We start from the raw sequence: 18,175 nt of genomic DNA, 5'->3' as shown, positions 1-18,175 counted from the left end.
GCGCGCGCCGCCGCGGGCCCCGTCGGTTACGCGGGTGGGGGGAGGGGACCAGACGGGCTTTCATGGGGTCGTAGCCCCCTCTGAGGAGGCCTCTGAGGTCTTCCTCCGCTCTGCCACAGACCCTCTCTCCGAGCCTCAGTTTATCCCTTGGTAAAGAATTGTCCTCTCATCAGCCTATCACTCAGGGTATTTGTTGGGAAAGCGCTTTAAAAAGCTTTAAGTGCCCCAGAAGTGGGCTTCGAAGTCGTAAGCTCGGTTTTAGAGCCTGAGGAACCAACCCCCCTATTTTACATATGGGGAAACTGAGGGCAGGGAAAAATCATTTGCGCGGATTTCACATGGTTGTTATGGGTGGAATGTAAGTTCCTCAAGGGCAAGTTACTGTTTTTCTTGCTTTTGTCTTGGGGGTGCCCGCACTTAGCACGCCCTTGGAAGAACTGGGCATGATCTGTTTGTGGCAGTGCTCTGTAGCTGGAGGTGTGTTTAGTCCTTCCATCAATCCTGCTGGGCATCTTATTCATACTTTGGTAGATTGCTTGCTGGGCTTTGAAACGTTGTGACTAGCCTAGGATCACACCAGTCCTAAGTGCCCGAGGCAGAACTTGAACTTTAGTCCTCTTGAAACCAAAGTGGACCCCTCTTGTGTTGCTTTGGATGATTTCATTAGTCTGGGGAACCCCCTGCCTTTATGGGTTATCTCCTTCACCAGATTTGGTCTTAGAGTATTGCCTTAGGGCCCTGAGAATTTAAGTGGTTTGGTTCCAAGAAGCTAGTTAAATGCTAGGAGCAAGACTTGAACCCGGATTTTCCTGACCCAGGCCCTCCCGGGAACCAGCATGCCTTTTACTCTCATCGCTGAAGCGTTTGTGTTCTTGTGTGTGTATGTATGAGTACATATAGTCCACACTCTGTTCTAATAGGAAATAGATATGAGAGGCAGGCAGCAGGGTGTAGTGAGAAGAGTTCCAAAAAGTGTGGATTTGAATCTTGCCCCCAATAGCTTAATCCAGACAGGGCGAGTATTTACCTCTCAGAAATGCAGTTTCCAAGGTCATAAAATTGTAATAATATCGGTCACACCCTGGGAGGAGGAAGGGAGTTCCCTGGAGGCCTTAAAGAATGTATATCAAACCCCTCACTTGTAAAGCATTATTGTTATCTGGAAGGAGCCAATTCTCTGGGTGGATGCTTGGTGGAAAATTTCTGGAAAAGTGGACTAGAATGGTGTTGGGTGAGCAAGTGATCCAAGGAGGGGTTGGAATCTGTATCTGTGCAGGTATGATCCATTCCTAAGAGAGCATGAAAGCATCCAAACAACTTGGATGTGCCTGTCTCTGTCTTCCTAGTCATTAAGTAGCATCTCAAGGTATGAAATCAAGAGCACTAAGTTGAGCCTTAAAGGATTTGAAGGTTGGATCCTGGCTTTGGCATGAGAATACTAATAACTTGACTCTATAGCATTTTACAAATATGATCTCATTTGATCCTCACACAACCCTGTGAAGTTAGAGCTATTATTATCCCCATTTTACAGATAAGGAAACTGAGGCAGGGGTGAAGTGACTTGTCCAGGGTCACACAGTCAAGTATCCAGGGCAGGATTTGAACTTAGGTCTTCCTGACTACAGGTCCATCACTGTGTCCTCTGTGCCACCCAGTTGCCTAAATATTTGCTCTTTATGTAACTATGGGCAAACTGCTTAAATCTCCTTTGGTCTTCAGTGCCTTCATGTATAAAATAAAGAAGAGTGGTGCTGGGTAGGGACCAGATGCTTTCTAAGGGTGTTTCTAGTTCAAAATCCCATGAAAAATGTGTCAGTACTCACTGACTGCTGTATATAGTTCAAAGTCCTCAACCTGATAATAGTTTCTGTTATAGGTCCCAATCCACTTTTTTTACACTCCAACCAAAGGAGAGACCTTGCTGGTCTCTGTCCAAATCCTCAGTTTTCCTTAGCTGGCTCTAATGGCTGGGCTCTAAGGAGGAAAAAAGCCTAGTAAAGAAGGCACTCTGCTCAGGGAGCCTTCAATTCTAGCTGCTTCAGAGACTCCGAGTTCCTTCAGGCTGGCTCTTCTGTTGTTCACTCATATTTCCTGCCTTTGCCCAGCCTGTCTCCATGGGCCTGGGGTCTACCTCCCTGGAATGCTGTCTTCCTCATCTTTGTCTCAGAGTCCTTAGTCTCCTTCAAAGCTCTCCTTGGCCGCTGCAGCACATAGCACAGGCTTAACTTCATAAATGCTTGTTGATTCGTTGAAAGCAGAGGCTGGCTTCTGTTTCTTTGTATGCCCAATTTCTTGCTTATGGGAGGTGCTAGAAGACACTACTTCCAATAATGAACAAACTGACATTAGTAAAGAAGCCTTTTCCTGTAAGGAACTGACCTCCCTAAAGGAAGATAGGATTGCACTGCTATTGAATAATGGTATTTATAGAGGATTTTATTGCAAGAGACTTGTGAAAGTGGTTAGTTCAAGTAATTTACAGAGGAGGAAACTGAGCCTCAGGTGAAGCAACTTGCTCAGTGTGACAAATGAAAAGTCCAGATTCTCTGAATCCAAATCCAGTCTGCATTCCCCCATGCCATAGCTGACTCCCTAAACATATCAGTATGTTTCTGATATCTGATATTGTTTCTGAATCTCAAAAGGACACAAGAATAGATCAAAATATTCTTCCTGTAGCTCTCTCTCTTGCTTCTCATCAGCATGCATTTGATAGCAAGCTCTGCTGTTAAGTTATATCATATGTTTAGAACTGGAAGAGGCCCTTATAGGTCATCTCATCCAAGCCCCACATTTTACCTTTGAGAACACAGAGGCTCAGAGAGGAAAGTGAGCTGCTCAGGGTCACATAGGGACTGCAGGCAGAGCCAGAATTTGAACCCACACAGGCCCATTCTGCTGCCTGAGCCTCTGTTTCCTCAGCTCTAACACGAGGGGGTGGAAGTAGGTGATCTCAACGGCCCTTCCCAGCTCTATAACTTTCTTTAGAGCTGGAAAGATGTCATTCTTTATTGGATGGGCTGTGTCCAGGAGTTAGTAATACAGCCTTGATTCTAGGTAATTGTAAGAGAGAAAATTAAGTAGATACTTAGTGGAAAATAGTGGAGCTGAAACAGCTTGCAGAGAAACGGATGGTTCTATATGAAGAAACCTCAGGCCATGTGCCATGAGAGTCAGGAAAATTCTTGCGCAAGGAGCCAGGAGAGCAGCTCCTAGTGCTTTGAAAAGCATTCAACCCACAAAATCAGACATTAAAAGAAAAAGTTCCTGGTACCTTTGCAGAAAGAAATTCCTAAAGAGACTTGGGTGGTGGCTCTGACCTCCCCTGTGCTGCTTTCTCTTCAAATGTACACCCTTTCAATATATCCATTTTCACCCTCCGAAAAAAACAAAGATGGAAATATTTGTTTACTAGACTTGCCCTTTGAGATTATTAGATAAAAGGTGCCCAGAGAATACTGCTTTTCCTATCTAGTTTTCTCCTCAAAGCACAGTCCATGTCGTCATCTTTGTTTTGAAAGAGATGATGCTTCAAGCCTCCAGGACAACAAACTTAGATAGATCTCAACCTGATTTCCAGACTGGAATCCTAGAAGTTTGTCTGAAACATCTTTTTAATGTGGGATCTAGATTTTTGAGGATGCTGTAATTCAATGACTGGAAGAATAAGGTTGGCAACTTTGTGCAACTCTGCCTCCCTGAAATCCAATTCACTCACAAGTCAGGACATCACCTTCATGATATCATTGGTCTTCTTTGAGAATGAAGGACCAAAAATACCACCTTGTTTTGAAGAATAAAATTTAGGGCAAAAAAAATCATATTGAATCTTAATCTCACAGATCTACAAATGGGATCTCTTGTCTACCTCTGTCTCTCTCTAAATACACATACACCCCTACATACATTCATATAACATATGTACATTCTTATATATATATATATATATATATACACAAATACCAGATTAATTAGCTAATTGCCAAATCCCCAATTATTTATGCCAAGGAGGCATAGCTTCTTTGGAAATGAATTGGTATGATTTGTATTAGAAGCATATTTAAATAACTGTCAATCCAATTTAGATGAATGAGCACTAAATAAAAGACAGGAAAAAAGCTGAAAAATTCAGACTTATGATTTTATTTTTATTAAACAGAAAGACCCTCCCCACCCCCCTCGTAAAAAAGGTAAATAAACAAGAAATAGCAGAACTAGTCCCTTGTCAGGAATCATTGTGGAAACTTTAAAGCTGCTCCTACCCTGAGTAAGAACATATAAACAGACATTTATATTTACAAAATGCTTTCCATCTTCCAGATATGAAAATACAATTCATCATAGTTCTTGAGAAGTAGATGGTGGCACTGTCACAGAAGAAGGAAAAATTGCACCACTGAGGTCAAGTCATATCTTACTCTTCGTGACCTCATTTGGTGTTTTCTTGGCAAAGATACTGCAGTGGTTTGCCATTTTCTTCTTCAGTTCATTTGTCAAATGAGGAAATTAAGGCAACGAGCGTTAAGTGACTTGCCCAGGATCACCCAGTAGTAAGTGTCATGACTCTAGGCCTGGTGCACTGTATCCACTGTACCACCTAGCTGCCCGAGGTCATAGAAAATTGCCACAGAGTAGACTAATACAAGATTTCATATCCTGTGCTTAATTTAAAGAAAACTTTCTTGCCTCAAAAACCTAACCACCTCCAACTTGTTCCTGTAGAGAAGTCCAGGTCATGCAGTGTTTCTAACTCGAGTCTGCTACCATGGAAATGGTTGTGATGTTACAAGGCTTAGCATTATGACTTCACTATAGGGTCAACCAGAAAGAAAAGATTTCAAGGGAGTGCTGGGGGAAGGGAAGGTTCAAGAAATCCTTACTTAAACACAGATGCAATGTTTTATCTTACCGAAAAGTATTTAGATAATCCCTGAAAAATGCATTTTTCTTCAACTAGGCTATTTCTCTATAAACATGCATATATATGATTTGTACGCTATTTGCATGTTAAATTTTATAGACAGTGAACATTTTCAAGTAAAAGAAAAATTTGGATTTATAAAGCCAAGAGGTCTAGAAATTCAGTATTGTAACTCGAACCCCATAAATGACCAGTCTTGTTCTTTGGACTGGCAAATTTCTTTAAAAAAAAAATGGCTAGTCTCTATCTGATATTTAGAAACTGGCTCCTTCCAGCATAACCTACTCACCAAAACCCAAGGAAATATTGCTTTTTCAAGTTTAATTAGTTGAACTCAGTGGTGCGTACATTTCAATTGCTTGTTTTCTGGTGTTTTTATTTGCGTTTAAACTATGAAATGGCCAGTCCTCTGGCTGTGAATGTCAACTGTTCAAATGCAGTGGAAATAATTCGAGATAACACTGGTATCCAGGGACCAGGATGACACCTGATTTATGGGCCTTGTATGTTAGAGTGAGAAAAAGGCATCATTGTGCAGGACTTTGTATACAGTGAGCAGGATTTGACCTAAGCAGGTCTGTGGTAAAGTCAGACACTTCTTGATGGTTTTATAACACATGCAAAAAAGAAAAACAGTCTAGAAAAGATTGCAACATGACTGTTGATGATTCGGAAGCATGCTCCGGGACCCATAACAAAAGATAATAAATAATTCTTTACCAGCTCCATTCATCCTGCCTACAAGAAAGACTCCTTTGTTCTGTTTCTCTACCTATGAAATAGGGATGGAGACATTCACTGTTGTTTGTCAAAGGCAAGAGCTGTGAGACATTTGTTATACAGAACTACCGCCTGACCTCTTTTGTAGAAAGTCTGGGATGAGTGAAGGCTCCAGCAAAATAAAGATGTGCCTAGCTTTTTGCCTTATCTCAGCCTGAATTTTAAACTTGGGCTAATACGGAATATTTACCCATTCTTTCTCCCGCCAGAAGAAAATGTAAAAAGCTCAGTTTGTGTAAGCCACATGCCAACGACAAGTGAGAGAAAGAGAGAAGGGACTTCCTTATTTCTGTGAGGAAGGGAAGTCCTTTTGTTTTAGAGTAAATAGGGACAACCTCGAACAGAAGTGTTTGAGTATCAGCTTGCCTAGGGCAAATCATCTCAGTTCTTTGAATCTTGGTTTCCTCATTTGTAAAAAGGGAGATGATAATATACTGCTCATTTCTAAAGTCAACAGCAAAATGCTATATCCTTAACAAGCAATCCAGTTCAGCAAACAAAATTATTAAATCTCTACTCTGGCAGCTAAGACTGAGTTTCCAAAAAGGGTCAGACCTGTTACTAGGAGTTTCCTCCCCTGGGAATTTCCTGTGTAGATCAGTGATGTTAGAGCTCTAGTTGCCTTTCTAACTTTTTAAAAAATCACAGGAGGAGACAAAAATGGAAAAAATGTGATTAGGCAGCTAGATAGGTGACAGTGCTTGGGTTGTAATCAAGAGAGACCTGAGTTCAGATTCTGTTTTACACACTTTAAACTGGCTATTAGGCAACCCCTTGCCTTCTTTAGGCCTTATTTTCCTTCAGTATCAAATGAAGGGGCAAAAGAGGGGTATCTTGATCTGTTTAGCCCTAGAGGGCAAGCAAAGGGTGGAAGTTGCAGATTTAAGATTTATAGAAAAGCTTAAAAGTTAGAACTGTCCAGGGCAGCTGGGTAGCTCAGTGGATTGAGAGCCAGACCTAGAGATGGGAGGTCCTGGGTTCAAATTTGACCTCAGACACTTCCCAGCTGTGTGACCCTGGGACCCCCATTGCCTAGCCTTTACCACTCTTCTGCCTTGGAACTAATACACAGTACTGATTCTAAGATGGAAAGTAAGGTTTAAAAAAAAATAAGTTAGAACTGTCTAAAATGAAATGAACCACCTTGGAAGGTGATGGGTTCTCCCTCACTGGGAGGTTTTTTTTTAAAACCCTTACTTTCCATCTTAGAATCAATTTGTTTTAAGGCAGATGAAGTTAGGGCTAGGCAATGGGGGTTAAGTGAATTGCCCAGGGTCACATAGCTAGGAAGTGTCTGAGGCCACATTTGAATGCAAGACCTCTAGTCTCTAGGCCTGGCTCTCAATCCATCTAGCTGCCCCCATCAGGAGTCTTTAGGAAGAGACTGTATGACCATTTAGCAGTGGTGATGTAGAGCCGTAGAGTCAAACTTATTCCTATAACCTGCATCTTGGTTTAGAAAACTACAAATTAGCATTACCTATGTTGGATTATATTTTTATTTATTTTTTAAACATTTCCCAATTACATTTTAATATTTTCATATTCTAGAATTTTGCTAGTTGAAAGTATGATACCTCTGATGGGCAGGGAATTTTTCTTTTAAATGTTTTGTTGAAAATTCATATTGAACATCAGTATATCCAGCTAAACTTGCTTGGTAACAATTTAATTCATTTAAATACATAGGATACAGGACATCCTCAAAGTTATAGTGCAGATTATTAACACTTAAAACTACACTAAGACTTATGGAATAATCCTGGATAATCATTCATGCTCTAAATCTCAATTAAGATCCTTCCCCCCTCCTCTCTTTTAGCTGCTTCTCCACAGCTCTTTTTAGTATTGCATTTTATTGCTTTTAATTATTTTTACCAGGTGAGGTAGTACCTCAAAACTGTTTTAATTTGCATCTCTATAATTATTAGTCAGGCTGAGCATTTTTTCAAGTGAGTACTAACAACTTGTATTTCAATTCTCAGTTCACGTTCTTTGACCACTTAATAATCCATTTAGAACTTGGGAGTTACTACTGTGACTTTTAGCAGTTCCTTTTTTTAAAAAATGTTTTAAAGTGTCATATTGTTGCAAATATCTTCTTCTAATCTATTTTTCTTTTAATTATGTCATTTTTATTGTACAGAAATGTTTTGTTTTAACATAAACATGTTTATTTTTGCCTCTAATTGCTTCTCTTTGTTAAGTTAGGGAAAATCTTTCCCCTCTGCACAATTGAGATAAATACTTCATTATATTTTCAACTTTTTTATAATTCCTTTTTTTTAATTTGTCAAGCTGGTATTCATTTGGGTATGTGGTGTGAGAGTTGGGTCTAAGTCTCTTTTTCACCAAATTGCCAACTAGTTTTACCAAGTATATCTGTTAACTAACAATGCTTTCTTTAATTTTTATTTCTATATATTGGATAAAATATATAGATGATCTTTATATAAAGAGAGGATCTTCTAAAGAACTTTTCTAACCACGTCATCCCACCCCTACACTCCCATCTCCCACTCGGGAAACCAGTGATTCCCTGTCACCTCTAGAATTAGAAATAAAATCCTCTGTTGGCATTCAGAGCCCCTCGTGAAAAGCTTTGGCAATGGATTGACTATGTGGGATGAATATAAGTGAGAATTCATTGAAGACACTGAGGTTGTGGCCTTAGTGACTGGGAGGATATAAAAGCAAAGTCGAGAAGGAGCCAGGGTTTGGGGAAAAAATAATGAGTTCATAGACATGATGAATTTAAGAAGGCTATGGGACATCTGGTTTGAAATGTTCAAGGAGTCATTGGAGATGTTGGACTACACCTAGAGAAACTAGGACTAGACATACACACATCTACATATAGGTGTATAATTACATATATGTGTACATATTGTGTGATATAGGTATATGTGCATGTTTGCACATCTATATTTCTATCTACATTGAATCCACAGGAGCTAATAAGATCAAGGTGAATAGTAGTAAGTGAAAAGAAAAGGGAGTCAAGGACAGGGCCTTCTGGAACAGCCTTGGTTAGAGGGCATGACATGGAGAAGAAGCAAAGGAGATTGAGACCGAGCAATTGGAGGCATAAAAAGGAAAATAAGAGAGAACAGAGTCACAAAGCCTTAGAGAGGGGAAAGTATCCAGGAGAGGGGAAATAATTGACACTGCTGTGGAGAAGTTAAGGAAGATCAGGATTGAGAAAAAGACAGCAGATTTGGCCATTAAGAGACCAGTGGTCATTGTAGAGAGGGCAGTTTCAGTCATATAAGATTGAAAGACAAATTGCAAAGAATTTAGGACAGAGGATTGTAAATGTCCATTTCAAAGAGTTTAGGCAGGAAAGGGAGGAGAGATAAAAGGCACTGGTTAACCGAGATGGATGGAACAAGTAGAGCTTTTTGAGCATGGGGGATATTTGGCAGCTAAGAAAGAACCAGGAGATAGAGGTTGTAGATAAGTGAGAGAATAGGGATGATAATGAGAACAATTTTCTGAAAAAAAAAAAGAGGAGGGGATGGAATTAAGGGTGCAAGTAGAGGAGTTTACTTTGGCAAAGAGCTCAAGGGCTACTGCTTTATCTGAAACTGGAGTGAAGGAGGAGATAATAGAAGAATAAGTCTGAATGATATGAGATGAGGAGGAGGGAGAAGAAGGAGCTCTCTGAACAAAAAGGTTGCAGTGTTTTTAGCGGCTTTGGAAAAACTGAAGGATGAAGGAAGTGGATGTCACAGTGATGAAGAACAGGGTTAGGGTCATAAGGTTTAGGGAAAGATAGAATGATAAAAGGTCATGATCAGTTAAAGGAATTTCAGAATTCATGAGCATAGATGAGGAACACTTGTGGAGAATGGCAAGCATATGATCATCTCTAAGTGTAGCTGAGATGGATTGGAGAACTAGGTCATGAGAAGTGAGTAGATTGAGGAACCAGGACATTAGGGTATTTGAGGAGGAATCAGTGTGTATGTTCAAGTCTCTATTATGAAGGCAGAAAGATTGTGAACAAGCTATAAAATTCATTGGAGAAGGAAGGAAAACACTGTGTGGAAGGTTATCTATAGATAACAGGAAACAAGGTATCACTTTGGGACAGAAGACTAAAGTGAAAAAGAAAGGGGTTTAAGAGGAAAAGAAATGTGTTCATTACAGAGCAGGCATTCTGGAGGTCACAAGTGTGATATGGTAGGCAGATTGGCACTGGGTCAATTAATTGGGTAGGCCTGAGGGAGTGTGAAGTTGAAGATGGAGAAGGTGGTTTGTACATCAGCTGCCGGGGGTTCAAAGTCACTAAAATGGAGTGAATAAAAGGAGATGGGAATATGCTAACCATGGAGCAGTGAATCCAGGGAAAATATCAGTGGTTAGAGCGAAATCTGTTGGGGGAATCAAAAGATTGGACATTTTGTAATTTTCCCTTGAAGTTTAGCCTTCTGGAAGGTGGAGATGCATCTTGTAATACCCAAGAAAACTGTCTTCAAAAAGGGCAGTGTGAAGACCAGATTTAGCTATCTCCTGATTGTAACAATGAAGATACTTAGCTCTTCCTTTATTGGGAAGATTGAATTGTAATCCACAATCTATTTTATTTTTAAATTTTAATCCCCAAAAGGTTATAACTCAGTATTTTAAGTAGATCTACCCATTTTAACTACAAAAAGGTATTAAGTAACTACAAAAGGTGAACTAACCAAAAAAGGTGTGAAGTAATCCAAAAGTGTATAATCTAACCAAAGAAGGTGTGAACTAAAGAGTGGGCAGTCTTGGAGAAAAGCATCTGCTGTGATTGGTAGACGTGAAATTTAGGGAAGGTGAAACAAGGGAAAAAGATCTTTAAAAAGAGGACCAGAGGCCAGAAGAAGAGATATTCGATTCAGTTGGAGGAGAAGGAGATCTCTGACTCAGAGTTGGACTAGAGGAACTGGACCCCTGGAGGAACTTGTGCAAGAGACCTCAGACTACTTTTATTTTAGATGGTCACTGTTGGTGAGTGAAAGGCTGACTTAGTTAAGACCCCGACTTTCTGGAAGTGTGAAACCTCTAGGAAAGGCCCATTGTCTTGAGATTTTCTTCCCCTGGTGGAGGCTTAGAATTTCCAACTGGTATCAGAGGAAGCCAGAGCTCGCTCGAGCTCTCTCTCTCTCTCTCTCTCTCTCTCTCTCTCTCTCTCTCTCTCTCTCTCTCTCTCTCTCTCCTCTCTCCTCTCTCTCTTTCTCTCTCCCCCTTTTCTCTCTTCCTTAATATCTTCTCTCTATTGTAAATAAACTACCATAAATTCCATTTACTTTAGTAACTCATTTTGGGATTTAGAAATTAAATCCCTGGCGACCACCTATATAAATATTCAGAGTCCAACCACAATTAAATTTAACAGCAGGGATATGGGAGCCTAGTCAGGAGGGTAAGAATACTTTTCTTGACCTGGAGAAAGCCCCAACTAGCTCCTTCCCCTCTGGCCCTGCCAGCTTCCCAAGCCTACTCTTGCATCTAAAGCATGGGTGGGTGGGAATTGGGATCACTGTTTATCTCTCACCCTATTGGGGCCCTGCCCCAGGGTGTTCTCCATTGCCAGGCTGCTTTGTTTTGTTTATCTGTGAGAAAATCAAATCATAGTATCTTAGAATGGGAATAAACCTATGTATTATCTAATACCATTTCTTAATAAGTACAAAAATTACATCTCCTTGAGCATCCCTTATAGGTAGTCTTTTCAACCTTGCTTTGCCTTCTCTAGTTAGAAGAAGCTTTCTCCTTTGCAAACAAACCTGTTCTGATGTCTATTTAATCCTCTTCTGATCTCTGAGGTTTGATTTTGATCTTTGTGGTATTCTAGAAGAACACTTTAGATTTGTATATATTAAATGACATTAAATGTAGTACAAAGTTCCCTGAAAATTAATAATTTAAAAAGAGATAGTTCAAGTCAGGAGTTTGGCTTTGGTTTGTTTTGAAAATACAACATTGGAAAAACCCTTTCAGATTTTAAATCTTTATAAAAAATTATGATTTGGTTTGTAAATAATGACAGGACTGTTGTCTATGTTACCCAGGCTCAAAACCTTGGTAGCATCAATCATTGACTCTTCTCACACTTGGACTCTGTCACCAGACTCTCCTGCTTTAATTCATTCTGTGCACTGTCCCAGAAAAATCTTCCTCAGAGATTGTTTTGATCATGTCCCTCCCCTGTTCAAAAGTTTTCAATGATTCCACGAGAGATGCAACCTCCATACCCTGGAGTTCAAGGTCCTTCATTATCTGACCTCTTTAAAATTTCCAGCTGTTTTCCAACTGAGCCAAAATGGTCTTCTGGCTTTTTCACCTCTGTACTTTTATTTTGTTCCCCTCCCTGGAGCACCTCTTCCATCGCATGCTTCGGTGATCAGCTCATGAACCATTCCCTGAGCTCTCCAATTACAAGTGATCTCTGGCTCTGAGGAAATCCTGTCTCAGCCCTCCTACTGCCGACCATGGCCATTCCAGCCTCTTCTGTGAAAAGTGTCTTCTCATGACTGACCAAAAGGACTCTCATAAGAAGTTGTTTCAGAAAAAGGAAATGGATGGGCACCTCAGAGAATTAAGAGAACAATTGAAAGAACTTGCTTGGGAGTCGCTAGGTGGCATAGTGGATAGAGCACCAGATCTGGTTATGAGAGGTCCTGGGTTCAAATTGGCTTCAGACACTTCCTAGCTCTGTGATCTTACATGGGTCACTTAACCCCATTATCTAGTCGGTAGGGTTTGGGGAAGGGGGGGGGGGGGTGGAAGGAAAGGAAAGGAAGAATTTGCCAAGCAAAATTCAAAGTTTGAAAATGATCCCAAGACCTTACAGTGCTGAGCAGGTTGCTGGTGAAGTGCTTAAACAATTAACTGAAGAAAACAAACGCTATTAAAGCATCAAATAGACCAAGACAAAAGTTAGCTAAAGCCAGTGACAAGTGTTGCTCTGGATGTGACCACACTAACTTTCTTTTATTTATTTATTTTTTTAAACCCTCACCTTCCATCGTTGACTCCAAGGCAGAAGAGTGGTAAGGGCTAGGCAATGGGGGTTAAGTGACTTGCCCAGGGTCACACAGCTGGGAAGTGTCTGAGGCCATATTTGAACCCAGGACCTTCTGTCTATAGGCCTGACTCTCAATCCACTGAGCCACCCAGCTGCCCTGCCCACATTAACTTTCATGAGAAAATGGTCTAGTTTCAAGAGAATTTGGTCTAGTTAGTGGCTTGCAACATGTTTCATGAGGCCCCTGGAAATGTTTCTTATTCTGGAATTGGGTCTAGCAGAACAAATTAGAGGATTGAAAGTTAATAGAATTGACTCTCTTATAAACCCTGAGTTTTTCTAGCCTGTAGAAATAATACTTCCAAAATGTTTTGGTTTTTTTCCTACATGAACTACCAGGCACATGAAAAATACTTTTAGCGAGAACTGTTGCTGTCTAGCTGATTTGGACTTTGTTAAAGGTTGTATCTAGTTCTATTGTAGATGAGTGCCCTGGTAAAACTGCTCATGCAATCAGAGAAACGTTCAGGTATTTCAGATCATCAGCTGTGTGTCATTGTCTCAGATGAACTAGATGCTTGGTGGTGCCTATTGTTTTTCTGGTGGTACTTTGGATGTTAGAGAAATTCAGACAACTCTAATGGAGTTCCTGAATCAGATAGATGGACTCGCTATTCTACACCAATTTAAAATGAGCATGACTACTTGAAGAATAGACACACTGGGTTCTGCTTTGTTGGTCCAGAAATATAAATTAGAAAAATATGAATTTACCAAACGAACAAGCAAGATTATCCATAATGAAGATTTCATGCAGGTCTTACCACAAAGCCTAGTGAAATAGATTATAAAGCAATTGTGAAGCCCTCAGATGACTCAAATAGAACAAAACTGAGAAATGTTTGCCCTGAAGCAGAGACGACTACAATCTGAGCAGGTCATAATTTTGTAGTACAGGAAGAATTCATGAAAGCAGTCAGAAAAGTGACTGATTCTGAGAAGTTGTGGACTACAGACCTGCCTCGGGTAGTCTACATGAAAGATATCATCATAATGGAAAAATAAAGTCGGGGGGAGGGCGGGGGGAGAAATCCTCTAACACTGAATCATTTCAATTCAACAAGCCTACTGTGTACCTGGTGCTATAATTGACATTAAAGATACAAAGAAAAAAGTAGAAATAGAGCCTGCTGCCCAAGGAGCTTACATTTCACCAGGGGAAACAGCATGCTCACAGATAACTTCCTACTTAGGCCTCAATACTTAAATGAATCTGTGATCTTCATGTATAGGAGTTTTCCTCTAACTGTGTAGGTAGCCATCCATTCCAACTTTCTTTGTGGCTTTGATCTATGTGTTCTGGTTAAACCTCTATAGAAAGTGCACCCTTGGGTGAAATATCTACCTTTGGTTATTTTACTATCTCATTAATATTTATGACTGTTCATTGGTCATTTCTCTGAGCTCTTGGCTAATCCCTCTCCTTTTCCATTTTTCCTTTGAAGATAATTTCTTGCTTGTAAGTTATTAACACTATATTACAGCCTGATTTCACCAATCAGATGCCCTTCCTTTATAACTAGCCACCAGCAACTTTAATTCTTCTGAGAGGTTCCATGTCCTGTAGCCATTTAACATTCCTGGAGAATTATTGGTGTTAGATGGGCTTTTGTAAACAGTGAGCAGCTCAGGATTCTTAGAAGTACTTAATATTTGTGTGTTTTGCCTATTATATTATGGATGAAATTCATTTTCCACTCACAGCATTTGTCCAGTATGTATATGTATATATATAATAAAAAAAAAAAACTATCTCTTGAACCAGGTCTAGAGAAGAAGAGAGGTTCTAGGTTTAAATCTGACCTCAAACACATCCTAGCTGTGTGACCCTGGGCAAATCACTTAACCCCATTTGTATAGCTCTTACTGTCCTTTTGCCTTGGAACCAATACCCTGTATTGATTCTAAGAAGGTAAAGGTTTTTAAAAAAAAACAACCAAAACTCTATGGACTGTCTGTGCAGTTATAGACCATATTTGAATGAACCTGAATTTGAGAGCTTGATATAATTGTCTTATGCAAATGGAAACTCTTGAAGACCTTCACCACTGATAGGAAGTCTTTCCAAAAAAATCATTGTTATAGGTAGAGTGGAGGTTCAGGATGAGGAGAGGAGGAGGAGGAAGAGGCTGAGAGGACCACAGTTTGAATGAGAAGGATATAGGGGTTTTAGTGGACTGTTAGCTCAATAGAGATCTGATCTGGCAACCCAAAAAATTCATGAGAACTTGGGCTATGTGAGAGCCATAGAACCCAAAAGAATAAGTTCTAGTTGTGCTGTACTCTGCCCTCTTTGCACCATATCTGAGGTAACTTTCGAAATCCCAGGCAACATTCATTGTTCAAAGGACACTGACAAACAAGTTCATTGAAATAAGGTCAATTGGACTGATGAGAGAAAATTGGCTGAAAGTGTTGGACACTCATTTGTAGCTCCCTAAACCATTTTTCTAGCCCTGTGCCCCTCCTTTCTTGGAAAGTGGAAAGGTCCCTGGAGTTCAAATTCCGCCTGAAACAGTTACTAGCAATGTGACCCATGGGCAAAGCACTTAACCCTGTTTGCCTCAATTCTACATCTGTAAAATGAACTAGAGAAGAAAATGGCAAACCACTCCAGTATCTTTGCCATGAAAACCCCAAATGGAGTCATAAAGAGATGTAAATGACTGAACAACAACAACAAAAAGGGTATTATGATAATAATAATGGAGTTCTCCTACTATGTACCAGGCACTGTGCTGAGGGCTTTAGAAATATTTCATATATTTCAGCTAGATGACTCAGTGGATTGAGACCCAGGCCCAGAGCCAGGAGTTCTTGGGTTCAAAGCTGACCTTCCTATCTATGTAATCCCAAGCAAAACATTTAACTCCCATTGTATAGCCCTTACCACTCTTATAACATTGGAGCCAATACACAGTATTGATTGTAAGAAGGTATGGGTTTAAAAAATGCACACTCCTATACAGTATCATGTATTTTTTAAGTTGAGATGACAGAATGTTGTATGAAATGGTTTCTTGCCTTTGGGTATGTGATGAAACAAACTCCACCTGCTTTTTTATAAGTCTCTTCAAGAAGAGCCTGTGAGCCATCCTTCCATTGAGCAGAAACGTCTTCAAGTGTTCCAGGACACTAGTGTAACTGCCTTTCCAACTTCCTTCTCACAGATCCTCTCTACCTCCAAGAATATCAATGGATATGATTCAATTCCCTTCCTTAGACTTATCAAAAAAGCTAGATTCATTCTCTGTCCCAGGCATTGTGCCAGCTTCTGGGAATATGAAAACAAAAAGTCGCAGACATAGAGGAACTTATTTTCTGGAGGAGAGTATGATACATAAATACAAGACATATACTAAGCAAATGGAATGATTTCTGAAGGGCACAGCCCTAAAAACTGGGGAAGATCTGGATAGGTTTCTGATAAGAAGCAGTGCTTAAGAAAGGAAGCTAGGGATTATATAAAGCAGAAGAGGAGGTGCATTCAGGATATGCGGATACTTTGTATAATGGGATAGAAGCAGGAGATGGGGTGCTGCATATAAGGAACAGCAAGGAAAACAGTTTGGCTAGAACATGGGGTATGGGAAGAGGAATAATGTGAAGTAATCCTGGAAAAGCAGATGGGAGACAGGTTGTGGAAGTTTCTACATGCCCAACAGAAAAGTTTATAGTTTATCTTAGAAATAAGAAGGAAACACCAGCTTCTTGAATGAGGGGGAGACAGGTCAGATCTGGGGTTTAAGTATATTAGTTTGGTAGCCATGTGGAGGATAGATATAGAGAAGAAGAGATTGGAGGTCAATCAAAAGACTTTTTGGAATATTTCAAGTGATTTTTAAAAAAAAAGTTGTATTGGTACCTTTTGCCCCTCCACCATAGTCTATTTCTAGTTAGATGATGCAGTCCCTCTACCCTATCCCCAGATCGTTTAGTGAGCAAGAGAAGCATTATAACAGAAACAACAGTTAAGCAAAACCAGCAGACCCAAGAACATTAGGTAGGGAATACAATATTCTATATACATAGTCTCCCACCTCTCCATTGAAAGGAGAAAAAATGTACTTCTCTGGGACATTCAGCCTTCCTTTTTTCTTTCTTTTTTTTTTACACTGGCATAGTTACTGTATATACTGTCCACTATGTATCAGTTCCTATAACTCTTCCCGTGCTTCTCTGAATTTCTCATTTTCAATTTCTTATAGCACAATTGCACAGTTGATGGTTAACTAAGTTTATGTTTCTCCAGTTCTTTATGGTATGCAGAATTTTTTTAAAATCATATTTTTATGTTTTACATGATTGCACACGTAAAATCTATGAGATTGCCTACCATCTCATAGGGAGTGAGGAGTTGGAGTATGTGAACCTTAAAAATTCTTAGACCTTACTTCATAAGGTTAGGATTGTGAACCTTAAAATTTCTCAGACCCTACTTCATAAGGTTGGGTTAAGACCATTCCCCACTTTAAACAATGAAGGAACTTAGATCAGGAATGTGAGAACTCTACTTAGATCAGGAATGTGAGAACTCTACTCCACCCCTACTTAAGTCTGCCTTAGGGGAAGAAACTCCTTTCTGAACAATGAAATATACTTAAACCCATACTTATAGTAAGACAAAAAGCTCTTAAGCTGTGCCCATTTTTAGAACTAATACAAAGGGGTGCTAAGTACCTATAAAGGTCAGCCCAACTTGTGAATTTACAAGGAGCAAAGAGGTGAGAACTTACTCAGAGGTTTTCTGGTGTGAACTTAATAAAAAATTTAAGCCTTCTTAGGTGTGAATTAAGAATGGTCTGTCCTTTGAAAAATGTCTACTGTGATTGGTAGATGTAAGAATTTAGGGGAGGTGACATAGGAGAAAATTCCCTTTAAATAGGAGCTCAGATAGAGCTGAAGGGACATTTCACATTAACATTCAGATTCAGGATTGAGCTGGTGGAGTCAGCTGAGATGCAGCTGGCCTGGTGTCACTAGAATCCTTGCTTGGACAGATCTTGTGGTGAGTGATTAAGGACTGACTGATCTTTCTCTTAGGGCTTAGATCTGGGTTGGCCAGGGCTGCCCTGGGCCGGCCTATCCTTTTCTCTTTATTTCCTTTTTCTCTCTTTCTCTCTTTAATTCCTCATTGTATGAATTAAAATCTCTATAAAACCCAGTTGACTTGGGTATATTTCATAATTGGGAATATTTCCCTGGTGACCACCTTATATTTGATTTAAAACAAGACACTGTCTTGAAACCATATTTTCTGTGGTCAAAATTTAAGTCTTCCACTATTTTAATCACTACAAGTAAAGGGAAAGAAATGTTGGCAACTCTTTTTCCATGTAATTGGGGAAAAAATAAAATAAAATTTAATATCTTAAAAGATATATTTTTAATTTCATGCTTTATTT

The 18,175-nt window shown here is 39.8% G+C and overlaps 1 protein-coding gene and 1 pseudogene across 3 annotated transcripts in view; both read left to right on the top strand.

Annotated features, from left to right (window-relative positions):
• Positions 1 to 18,175, top strand: part of JSRP1 (junctional sarcoplasmic reticulum protein 1) — an 81,959-nt gene that overhangs the window by 159 nt on the left and 63,625 nt on the right. The window lies entirely within an intron of this gene.
• LOC130458258 (26S proteasome regulatory subunit 10B-like) overlaps positions 7 to 18,175 on the top strand; it is a 38,214-nt pseudogene continuing 20,045 nt past the window's right edge.

This window comes from Monodelphis domestica, chromosome 3, assembly GCF_027887165.1.
Source record: "Monodelphis domestica isolate mMonDom1 chromosome 3, mMonDom1.pri, whole genome shotgun sequence".
In the NCBI taxonomy this organism is placed as follows: domain Eukaryota; kingdom Metazoa; phylum Chordata; class Mammalia; order Didelphimorphia; family Didelphidae; genus Monodelphis; species Monodelphis domestica.
The sequence above is the reverse complement of the archived record's forward strand: the minus strand, read 5'-3'. Positions and strand labels throughout refer to the sequence as shown.